Here is an 11,327-nt window from a genome sequence, read left to right on the forward strand (position 1 = left end):
GACTGGAGAACAGCCACCTCTCTGCCAAACACGGAATGGGAAGGGCCGAGCTGCGGCAGCCCAGCCAGGAGTCCCAGCCAGGGAACGGGGTCAAGAGCGGAGGGGATGGCTGGGGCCGCCGAGGAGCCGGGACCAAGGCACAGGGGGCCTGGGGCTGCAGCCGGGGTGGGGGTGGGGCCTGGAGGTCAAGGGGGAAGCAGGGGGGCTCTCTATCCCCAGCTCAGCCTTGGCATGAGACTCAGGAGTCTTGTAGCCAGAGGGGCACACAGTGGGAAATTGCCTTGCCCCCGGCTCTCTTCTTAAAGGGGCCAGATCTCTTAAAGCAGCATGCTGGGCTGGGCAGGGTCGACGGGAGGCCTCAGCCCTGGGCTCAGAGCGCAGTGTCCTCCCTTGGGCAGTGACGTCCTCTTAGAGATGTCTTGGCTTCCTGCTTCCTCACTGTAATGGCGTCCAGCTGGGCCTGTTCCCATTTGAGGGGCCAGGGGCCTGGGGCCCTCATTTACCTTGCCCTTTGAAGCCAGTCCTGGGCCAGGTCCAGAGAAATGCCTCAGCAATTAGTAAGGAGCAGATGACTCCGCGAAGGGAGCTGTGAGCTGGGACCCCAGAGGCCCACTAGGGCCCGTCCCTGACTCAGTTTCTTCTGCGTCTCCCAGGCCCACTTTATCCACGTGGTCCAAAGAGATTCCAGCATCTCACCCCGCCCCCCACCCCGAGAGCTCCTTCCCTTCTGGTGATGTCACCTCCACTCAACTCCTAAGCTCCCAGCCCCACAGCACATCTAATGTCCATGATGTGCTTTACATGCTTCCTAAGTGGACATCATAGCTCAGTGTTTAAGGGCCCAGACAGGCTGAGTGCAAATCTGCACTCTGTCCATTCCCAGCTCTCAGGTTCTTCATCCATAAGTGGAACCATCAGTAGCACTGTGTCAGAGGCCTGTGGAAAGGATTCGCTCAGTTAACACAGCTAAAGAGATGAGAACAGGTACAACAGATAGTAGCCAGGACTGAACTTGGGTTCAGCAGGTGTCAAAGCCTGCTTTCTCTCTGTCACTGTGTGCCTCGGGGTCTCACGCTCCCTGGGAGCCTGTGGCTGGGGAGAGCTGGGCTCAGGGCTAGTCTCCTCCTCCATCCCTCTAGTCTGACTTCATGGATTCCAAGAATGATGGACAGCCATGCGGGGTAGAATGACCCTGAAACCCCACGGCCCCTTCCCCTCCCCAGGGCTCAGCATCCCTGTCTGCAGGTGACAAGACAGCATGAGTCTCAGTTGAGCTCTAATATATGAGAAAGGCTTTAGGACACACAGTGGGCGAGGCCTCCCCAGGTTGGAGGACAAGAAGCAGGACTTCGGAGCCAGGAAAGTGAGCTGGCTGGGTCCACAGCCTCGGGCCTTGGCCTCGGCCGGCAGCTGGGCTTGGACGCCTGCTCATGGCCACCCCCTCTCACTGGCCTTGAGGGATTTCCCTGCTCCAGGCTGACCCCTTCCCGGCTGAGAACGCCTCTGCTGCCCACCCAGGAACTGCCATGCCTGGGTGCCTGTGTGTGAACGTGGCCGGGTTCTCGCAGGTGCTGAGATGGACCCGCTCCTGAGCTCATGCTTGGCTCCATGCACACAGCTCCTGCGGAGTCAGCCTGGGCCATCAGTTCAGCCATCCTTCCCGGAGCCTCTGCAGTCCTGGCTGCCCCCGCAGGCAGATTCCCGGTGAATGGTGCTCCTGAGACTGCCACGGGCCCAGGCTGCGTCATTCCCACCCTCCCTGAGCCCTGGGACTGGCTGGGCAGGGCTCCAGCCCTGGAAACTTTGCCTGCTGCTTCTTTTTTTCTTCCTTCTCCTTCGAAACTTCCCTCTCTGATTCAGTGAAAATGTCCTCTGCTCCCCACTGCCTGGCTTGGCCAGTTGACCTCGTAGGGTAGAGAGCTCTGGATCTGGAGTCTGAGCTCTGGTCTGTTCTGCCTTGGCTGCCCTATGTGGCCTTGGGAGAGTCCCTTCCCTTCTGCGAACCTCAATGTTTCCATCTGTAAAATGGGCCTGGAGGATGGTGGTGAGGGTGAATCTAGCCACAGAAGAAGAACTGCCTTTGTGCCCTCCCCTGTCTGTCCTCTGGCACCCTGGCGGGCACTGTGCTTTCTTTGTAGAGAGGTTTACGCAGGGGTCCAAGTTGGACTTCTCTACTCTGTCCTCCCCACCAAAGTAGCTTACAGGTCCCAGGCCCAGCTATGGCAGCATTGGGTTGAGACTCATCTGCAGTCCCAAGAAGGTACACATCTAAGAGCTAGGTCCCAACTGTCCTGCCTTCCTTACCCTCCAACCCCCAGGCTAGAGGCTAAGGCACCCCTCCATGTGGGGCTCCACCGCTAGAGGGCGCCCACCACTCCCCAAACCTATTAAAACCAAACCAAAATGCTTACCCCAATGGAACCTAACGATAACAGCCAATGCTCATTGAGGATTTACCCGTGTCAGGTGTCGCGCCAGTCCCGACAGACCCCTAGGAGGCGGATAGTGCCATCATCACCACTTAACAGATGGTGAACTGTGCTCTGGAAAAGTAGAGTGACTGACCCAAGGTCACCCAGCTCAGCTGTGTCCAACTCTTTGAGACCCCGTGGACTGTAGCCCGCCAGGCTCCTCTGCCCATGGAATTTTCCAGGCAAGAATACTGGACTGGGTGGCCATTCTCTACTCCTGGTAACCTTTTGGACCCAGAGATTAAACCTACATCTCTTGCATTTCCTGAATTGGCAAGCAGAGTCTTTGTCCCTGCACCACCTTGGAAGCCCCAACGAAACTAGGACCTGTATCCATATCCAACTGGCATCGATCTCAGGCCCAAAGCTGAAGGCTCAGTAACCCTTAGAGTCAGTCCAGGGTGAAGGATGATGACTGGGATGGGAACTAGAGATGGGAGCTAGGATGAGGTGCTCAGAGACCACCAAGAGGAATGGTTTGAAGAAACTTGAAGAGAAAAACATCCAGCAGATCTTTTAATAATTGTACTAGAGATAACACGGAGAAGGCCATGGCACCCCACTCCAGTACTCTTGCCTGGAAAATCCCATGGACGGAAGAGCCTGGTAGGCTGCAGTCCACGGGGTCGCGAAGAGTTGGAGACGACTGAGCGACTTCACTTTCACTTTTCACTTTTATGCATTGGAGAAGGAAATGGCAACCCACTCCAGTGTTCTTGCCTGAAGAATCCCAGGGACGGGGAGCCTGGTGGGCTGCCGTCTGTGGGGTCACACAGAGTTGGACACAACTGAAGCGACTTAGCAGCAGCAGGAGCAGCAGCAGAGACAACATCTTTGAAGCGTCTGCCATGAGCCAGACACAAGTGTCAAGTGTTCTACATATATAAGCTTGCCCTGTACTTAAAATTATCCCATGGGATGTGTTCTAGTGTGATTCCCATTTTATGGATGGGGAAACTGAGGCTTGATGAAAGCAACTGTTTGCCCAAGCTTACTCATTTGAACTCAGACCTCTTGGCCGAGTTTGTGACTCAGCTTCCACACAGTGCTGTAAAAGTGTAGTTTAGAAATTTGTCTAGAATGAATTTTACCCAGAATCTCAATATTTAAGAGATATAAGTGAGTAGAAACAGAGGAAGCAAGGACCCAGAAGCCTGAGGCCCCCCAGGTCACAGCTGGAAGATCCTGGTCAGATGGATCCCTTTCTGGTCCCAAAGAGGAGCAGGGGTGGCTGAGGGCAGAGAGCTGGTTAAGGGCAGATGAGGAGAAGACTTCAGGCCTCCTGGGCCCCAGTCCAATTCTCATTCTATGCGCTGCCCTGACGTTAAGACAAGTAGAAGAATCTGTGTAGGTCCAGGCCTGGGATGACTGGGGGTGGTGCTTCCGACCTTGACCCCAGTGACTGGGCAATCAATGGGTCTTCCTCCTGGTGAGGAGACCCCGGCCCTGGTAGAGACCTCTGGGTCCCATAGGCTGTTATAGGTCATGGCAGCCAAGAGGTGGCTTGTAAGGTAGATACTGGGCCCCTATAAGCTCCAGCAGTTTTCCCCTAAGCCATCCCAAACAAGCAGCCCCCATCCCACCTCTAACCTGAGTGCAGCCTGGAAGTTCTCCTGGGTAAGATGCTGGAGCAACTTGTGGTCATGTGCGTTGACTTAATGGTCTCACAGCAGTTTGTCCAGCACAAAAGCACCAGGGTGGGATATGGTCCCTGCTGTGTGTAAGGCTTTCTTTCTGCATAATGGGATAACTTCCCAATACCAGGCCCCACCTTGGTCCACCTTATTACATGTACGAATTGGACCTTTGGAACTTTCTGACTTCTGCCGTGATGCTGGAGTAACCAAGTTCAGCTGCAGTGTGGACCTCACCTCCCTGCAGCTGGGGGGACTTGTTTGGTGGGTCAGGCTGGGGCTGTGGGCATCAGAACTAATCATGTGTGCACTGCTGGGGACCAGGCTGGTGCTGAGCATGATCACAGTGAACCCTTACAGCAACCCTGGGAGGGAGGAACAGTTGTGCTTTCACCCCGTTTATGCAGGTGAGAATGTAGAGCTCAGTCTAGTTAGAGATGCGAAGGCAGATCAGGGAAGAACAATGCAGAGCAGAGCAGGGGTCACCAATCCACGTCACGCAGGCCAGATGGGCAGGGTTAATCCGCGATGGGGCCAAGGGTGAGGCAATAGGGAATGGTGGGGACTGTGGTGAACTTCAGAGACACACCCGAGTGGGGTGGTGGTGGCTGCTCTCAGCACGAGTCACTTGTTGCCATGTGGACCCGATGTGGTCACAGTCCCTAGTTTTTAAAACCAAAGCAGATATTTTGATATGTGTGTCAATTCTTCCATTTTCTCAAACTTGGAAAAATGTTTTAAAACTAATTTTTACACATCTGGGGCGGGGGGAAAGCATGAATCAGATTGTTAAAAGTTTGTGTGTGTGTGTGTGTGTGTGTTTTAAAAAAACCTGGGCAGGCCAAACAAGCCTGGAGATCAAATCCAACCTGGTAAAATGTTAGAGGGGTCTGTGGGATCCTTGAGGCAGGACCCCTAAGTCAGCCCAGGATGTCCCCTACAGAAAGAAAAGCTGAACTGAGGGTGAGGAGAGATCAGGGAAGGGTAACAGTCGAGGAGAAAAGGAAACTTGGGCAGTGGGATGGCCCGAGAAAGGGTGGAGGAGGGAGACGCCGAGAGTCGCCACCGTGTGCTGAGCCACTCCACACATCTTCCGAGGGAAGCTGCCATCTCTGCAGCTCCCAAAAGCAGAAGGAGAAGCATGCAAGAGATTACTTTCATTGGGGCACAGGGTCAAGAAACCCTAAGGATACAAGATTTCCTGTCATCCTATTTATTTTGGGGGGCCATGCTGTGTGGCATGAGGGATCTTAGTTCCCCAACCAGGGATCCAACCCGGGTCCCCTGCATTGGGAGCTTGAAGTCTTAACCACTGGGCCACCAGAGAAGTCCCTGTCCTTATATTTAAACTGAGTATTGTTCTTTGAAGGGATATCCTTCAGGCATGGGTCAAAGCCCTATATTGGAGGCACTTTGGGGAACAAAGGAGAGGGGACTGTGTCCACACTTGGGGAAAATAGGGTGGAGAGGGGCCACAGGACAGCTGGCGGCGGGCTTTTGGAGGAGGAGACAGAAAACATTGAGGGGGGATCTCCTCTGAAGCCATCGGAAGGGCACCATGTTTCCGGCAGCCGCGCCTGGGGTGGGGCTGGGCTGACGGCATCTGAGATCGTGGGGAGGGGCGCCCCTGACCCAGGTCACACACGGTGAGAATGGGATTTGGTTGAAGCTGTTGGAAGGCCTCCAAACAGTGTGCTGCAACAGAGCGCCACTCTATGCCCCAGTCCAACATCTGCAAGGAAGTGGTTTGACCCAGATTAAGATGGCAAATATTTTCATCTCATGAGTCAATCCTCACTGATTGGCTGCGGCTTTGCATTAATAAGAATTTCAGGCTGTGTTGGTTCCGCCAGGAAGAATACGAAGATAGATTAATGATGCCTGTCCAGGGTTCAGAAGAGGGAACAGTTTCTATTCCTGGCTTGTTGCTCATGCACTTCCAAAGGAGAAAAAGTTCTTATCTTTGTTTTCTTGACTCCGTTCCCCTCCCTTCATGGCTTGAGGCACTTCTGCTCAGATGGTCTCATGTGACTTCCTCCCCTCTGGAACCTGGCTTCCACGTCTGTAAGAGGGCAATGCAATGCGGGTAGTGGTAACAGTACCCACCCTACGGATCTTGCAAGATGCTGTAAAAGTGAAACAACCTCTTCGTTATATGATTTCATTCTCGTAAATCCTTGTCTACGAGGTTAGACTCAATTCCCCAGTTTTAAGTATTGTGACTTTATAATGCATTTTAATATCTGGTAGAGTAAGACCTCTCTTATCCTAATCATTTCTTTTTAATTTTTTTTCATGCTATGCCGCGTGTGAGCTCTTAGTTCCCCAACCAGGGATTGGACCTGCACCTCCCGTATTGAACTGTGGAGTCTTAACCACTGTACTGCCATAAAAGTTCCCCCGATTATTTTTTTCTTTTGCCAACTATTTCATGGCTTTTCTCTCACCATTACCCTTCCAAACAAACTCTAGGATCATTTCATAAAGTTCTGATAAGAGGTAAGATTGTCTTCAGTTTTTCTATAATTTTTATGGAGTCTGATGCTTAAGAGTGTGTGGGCTGTGAAAGCTAACAGTTGGGGTGCAAATCCTGGCCTCATGCTTGGCGATTTGGGGCAAAGACTTATCCTGTCTAGCCTCCATGTCGTCATTTGTGAATGGGGCTCATAGTGGTACCAACTTCATCAGTTTTTACCGATGATTAAATAGTTCGTGGGCAGTACTGCCCGGCCCGTGGCAAGCATGCAGTAGCCGAGAGCTAGCGTTCCTGTCATCGGCTGTGGCCTTTCCCCTCTGCCACCTGCCCAAGCCTGCTGTGGTCCATGTGTGGTGACGATGGCCAAGGGTGGGGCTCGTGTGCAGGTGGTACCTGGAGAAGCCAGGAGCTGGTGACTGACTCCAGACTACACAGCACAGGTCTGTGGCATAGGCTGCCATCTAGGACATCAGAGTAAATGACATATGTCTCTGATTTCTGGGGCCACAGTGTCAGGAGGAGGCGGACACAACACCCTAGTCACTGTACAGACTGGTAGAAGGTTCCGTCTGTTCAGACAGACGGATGACACCCTGCAGGGTGGCCAGAGCGCTGGCAAGACTTCCAGGCAGAAGGAGGTGATGAGAAAGCTGAGTGCATTCCAGAAGTTGGGCGTGGCCAGAGCAGCTGCATCCGAAGACAAGTTTGGGGACCCCTGTACACATGTACACTTGGAGCGTCAGGCTAGGTGACTTAGGCCTTATTCTGAGGGTAATGGGGAGTCAGTAAAAAAGTCATAAAAGGCACAGAGGGAGGCTGACACCTGGTGAGAGCTGTGTTGGGGAAACGAGACCTTTAGGGAGACCCTTGCGGAAACTCCCTCTGGACGCCCTTTGGCGCGGCCCGCTTCCGCACCAGCCCTGGGGTCCTCCCTGCTGCGGCCGCTCATCTGCTCCGCCTCCTTCTCCCCTCGGCCCCTCCTCCCTCCTCGCTCCTTCTCTTGCTTTCTGCCTCCCGTTTACACCACCCTCCCCAGTTTTGGGTCCTGTTGCCTGGTCCTGACAAAGCTTCACCAACAACATTTTCCAGCTTCATTTTCCCTTAAAAACACCACCTCATGTATTTGGACACATGAGGACAACTTGGATGGAGGCAAAAACAAAAGACATCTGAGCAGCCAAAATAGAAGTCATCAAGGTCATCGTCCCTACACGCTGGTGATTCTGCCCACTCGGGATTCTCACTGAGCGCTGAACTCTTCCTTTACACATGATTCGAACATTATTCCTTACCAAGTTTCCTAATATCACATTTTGAAGCAACACATTACTAGTGCCTCCTAGAATTTTAATATATCATTACTCACCATTTACCACATTTTATGCTCTTCATTTATTTTTTCGTATTGTTATTTTTTCTGATTTTAAACACAACAGACACACTGTAAATATTCTGAGAAAATGCAGACTTGTAAAAGATGATGAGATGGTTAATTTTGTCAACTTGGTTTGGCCACAGTGCCAAATATTATTTTGGATGTTTCTTTGAGGGTGTTTTGGAGGTTAGCATTTAAATTATATCCAGGTGATTGATGGTGGTCTTGAGTTCCACTCTGTCCCTTCTGACTTTCTGCCCGCAGGATCCGTGTGGTGCTGATAGAGGATTGCTAAAGCTCCCAACTGCAGTGGTGAATTCATCTAGTTCTCTTGCCATCCTATCTGCTTTTGTCTCACATACTTTGGTGTTATATTCTGAGGCACATACGCATTAAGGATTGTTATTTATTTTTGGAGTATTGACCCCTTTTTCATTGGGTAGTGAATGTCCTTCCCTCTTTGTCCTTTTAAATCGGTGGACTTTGAGTAAAGCAGAGTGCCCTCCGTAATGCAGGTGAGCCTCACTCAATCATTTGAAGGGCTGAATAGGTCTGAAAAGACTGACCTATCCAGAGCAAGAGGGAATTCTGCAGTAAATGGCCTTTGGGCTTGAACTGTGACATTTGCTCTTATCTGGGCCTCCAGCCTGCTGTCCCATCCTGCAGATTTTGAGGATACATAGATGACCTTGGACAGGGTGATGTCTTTTTAGGTACAACACCAATGTATGATGTATGATAGAAATAATTGTTAAGTTCAACTTCATTAAAATTAAGAACTTCTGCTATGGGACAATGTCAACAGAATGAGAAGACAAGTCACAGTCTGGGAGAAAATCTTTGTAAAACCACATCTGATAAAGGACCGTTAGCCAAAATACCGGGTTGGTCAAAAAGTTCCTTTGGTTTTTAAGTAGAAATAAAAACACATTTTTCATTTCCACCAAGCACTTTATTGAACAACATATTCATCGTTTTGTTCCACTACCTTCTGCCATTTTTCAGGCAACTTCATAATTCTTTCCAAAACGTTCTATCTTTTTGAGCAAAGAACTATTCCAGGTGCCTTTTACAGTCTTCTAGAGAATGGAAATTTTTTCCATTAAGAGAATTTTATAAAGACCAAAATAAATGGAAATCTGAAGGTGCAATGTCTGGTGAATATGGTAGATGAATCAGAACTTCCCAGCCAAGCTGCAGCAGTTTTTGCCTGGTCATCAAAGAAACATGTAGTCTTGCGCTATCCTAATGGAAGATTATACATTTTCTGTTGACTAATTCTGGATGCTTTTCATCAGTCGAGTGCTACCTTCAATTGGTCTAATTGGGAGCAGTACTTGTTGGAATTGATCACTTGTTTTCCAGAAGGAGCTCATAATAGAGGATTCCCTTCCAATCCCACTGTATACACAACATCACCTTCTTTGGATGAAAGCTGGCCTTTGGTGTGGTTGCTGGTGGTTCGATTCACTTGCCCCACAAATTCTTCTGTTCCACATTATTGCACAGTATCCACTTTTCACTGCCTGTCACAATTTGTTTTTAAAATAGAACATTTTTATTTTGTTTCAGTAGAGAATCACATACAGAAATATGGTCAAGAAGGTTTTTTTTCACTTAACTTATGTGAAACCCAAACATCAAGCAATTAGCATATCCAAGCTGGTGCAAATGATTTTCAGTGCTTCCTTTGGATATTTTGGGTATGTTGGCTATCGCCCATGTGGTATAATGTTGTTTGTTCTCAATTAATGTCTCAATTTGATGGCTATCAGCTTCAGCTGGTCTACCCAACTGTGGCGCATCGTCCAGCGAGAAATCTCCAGCAGGGAACTTCACAAACTTTTGACATGTTCAATCAGTCACGGCACTTTCTCCACACAACACACAAATCTTTTTTTTTTTTTTTTTGCATTTCAGTTGCATTTTTACCTTTCTTGAAATAATGAAGAATAATATGTTGAAAATGTTGCTTTTTTCTTCCATCTTCAATATACAAAAATTTACTGGTTTTGGCAAGTTTTTAAAAAAATTCACGCTGCTATGACAGCTGCCACAATACAATCTAACAAAATTGTTCTGAATGAAGTTAAAGATAACTAAGTGCTATTTGAGCCATCTCCTGGAAAAATCAAATGAACTCTTTGGCCAACCCAGTGAATGAAGGACTCTTCAAAGTCAATGACAAGAAAATGAACAACCTAATTAAAAAATGAGCAAAAGACCTACTGAACAGACATCTCACCATGGAGGATATACAGATGGCAAGTAAACATATGAAGGCAGATGAAAAGATATTCAGCATCACATGCTGCTGAACATGAATGCATGTTCAACATCACATATTGCAAATTAAGATGACAATGAGATAACGCTACACACCTATGAGAATGGCAGAGTCCAAAATACTGACATTACCAAATACCACTGAGGATGTAATGCAGCAGGAAACCTATTTCATCGCTGTTAAGAATGCAAACTGGTACAGCCGCAGTGGGACACAGTTTGGCAGTTTCTTATAAAACTAACCGTACTCTTCCCATGTGAGCCAGCAGTCCTGCTCCTTGATATTTACCCAAACGAATGGAAAACTGTGCTCACGTGTAAACCTGCATATGGATGTTTACAGAAACTTGATTCGTGATGGCCGAGACTTGAAGGTGACCGAGATGTCCTTCAGTAGGTGAATGGATGAATGAATACACTGGGCTACATCCAGACACTTTCTAAAGAGAAATGGGCTATCAGGCCATGAAAAGACAGGGAGGAACCTTACACGTATATTAACTAGATGAAAGGAGTTAATCTGAAAAGGCTATACACTGTGTTATCCCAACTATATGGCTTACCGGAAAGGCAAAACTAATAAAACAATAAAAAACTTAGTGATTTCCATGAGTTAGGATGAGAGGGATGAATAGGTGGAGCACAGAGGATTTTCAGGGCAGTGAAGCTATTTTTTATGATGCTATAGTGGTGGATACGTGTCATTGTGTGTGTGTGTATGATCAGTTGTGTCCAACTCTTTGCAACCCCATGGACTGTAGCCCGCCAGGCTCCTCTGTCCGTGGAATTTTCCAGGCAAGAATACTGGTGCAAGTTGCCATTTCCTTCCTCAAGTCTTCCCGACCCAGGGATTGAACCCACGTCTCTTGCATCTCCTGCAATGGCAGGCGGGTTCTTTACCAGCTGAGCCACTACATGTCATTATGGGCTGTGTTGTGCTTAGTCACTCAGTCGTGTCTGACTCTTTGCGACCCCATGGACTGTAGCCCACCAGGCTCCTCTGTCCATGGGGATTCTCCAGACAAGAATACTGGAGTGGGTTGCCATGCCCTCCTCCAGGACATGTCATTATACATCCAAACCCA

The sequence above is a fragment of the Bison bison genome, unplaced genomic scaffold, assembly GCF_000754665.1.
Source record: "Bison bison bison isolate TAMUID 2011002044 unplaced genomic scaffold, Bison_UMD1.0 scf7180017864301, whole genome shotgun sequence".
Classification (NCBI taxonomy): domain Eukaryota; kingdom Metazoa; phylum Chordata; class Mammalia; order Artiodactyla; family Bovidae; genus Bison; species Bison bison.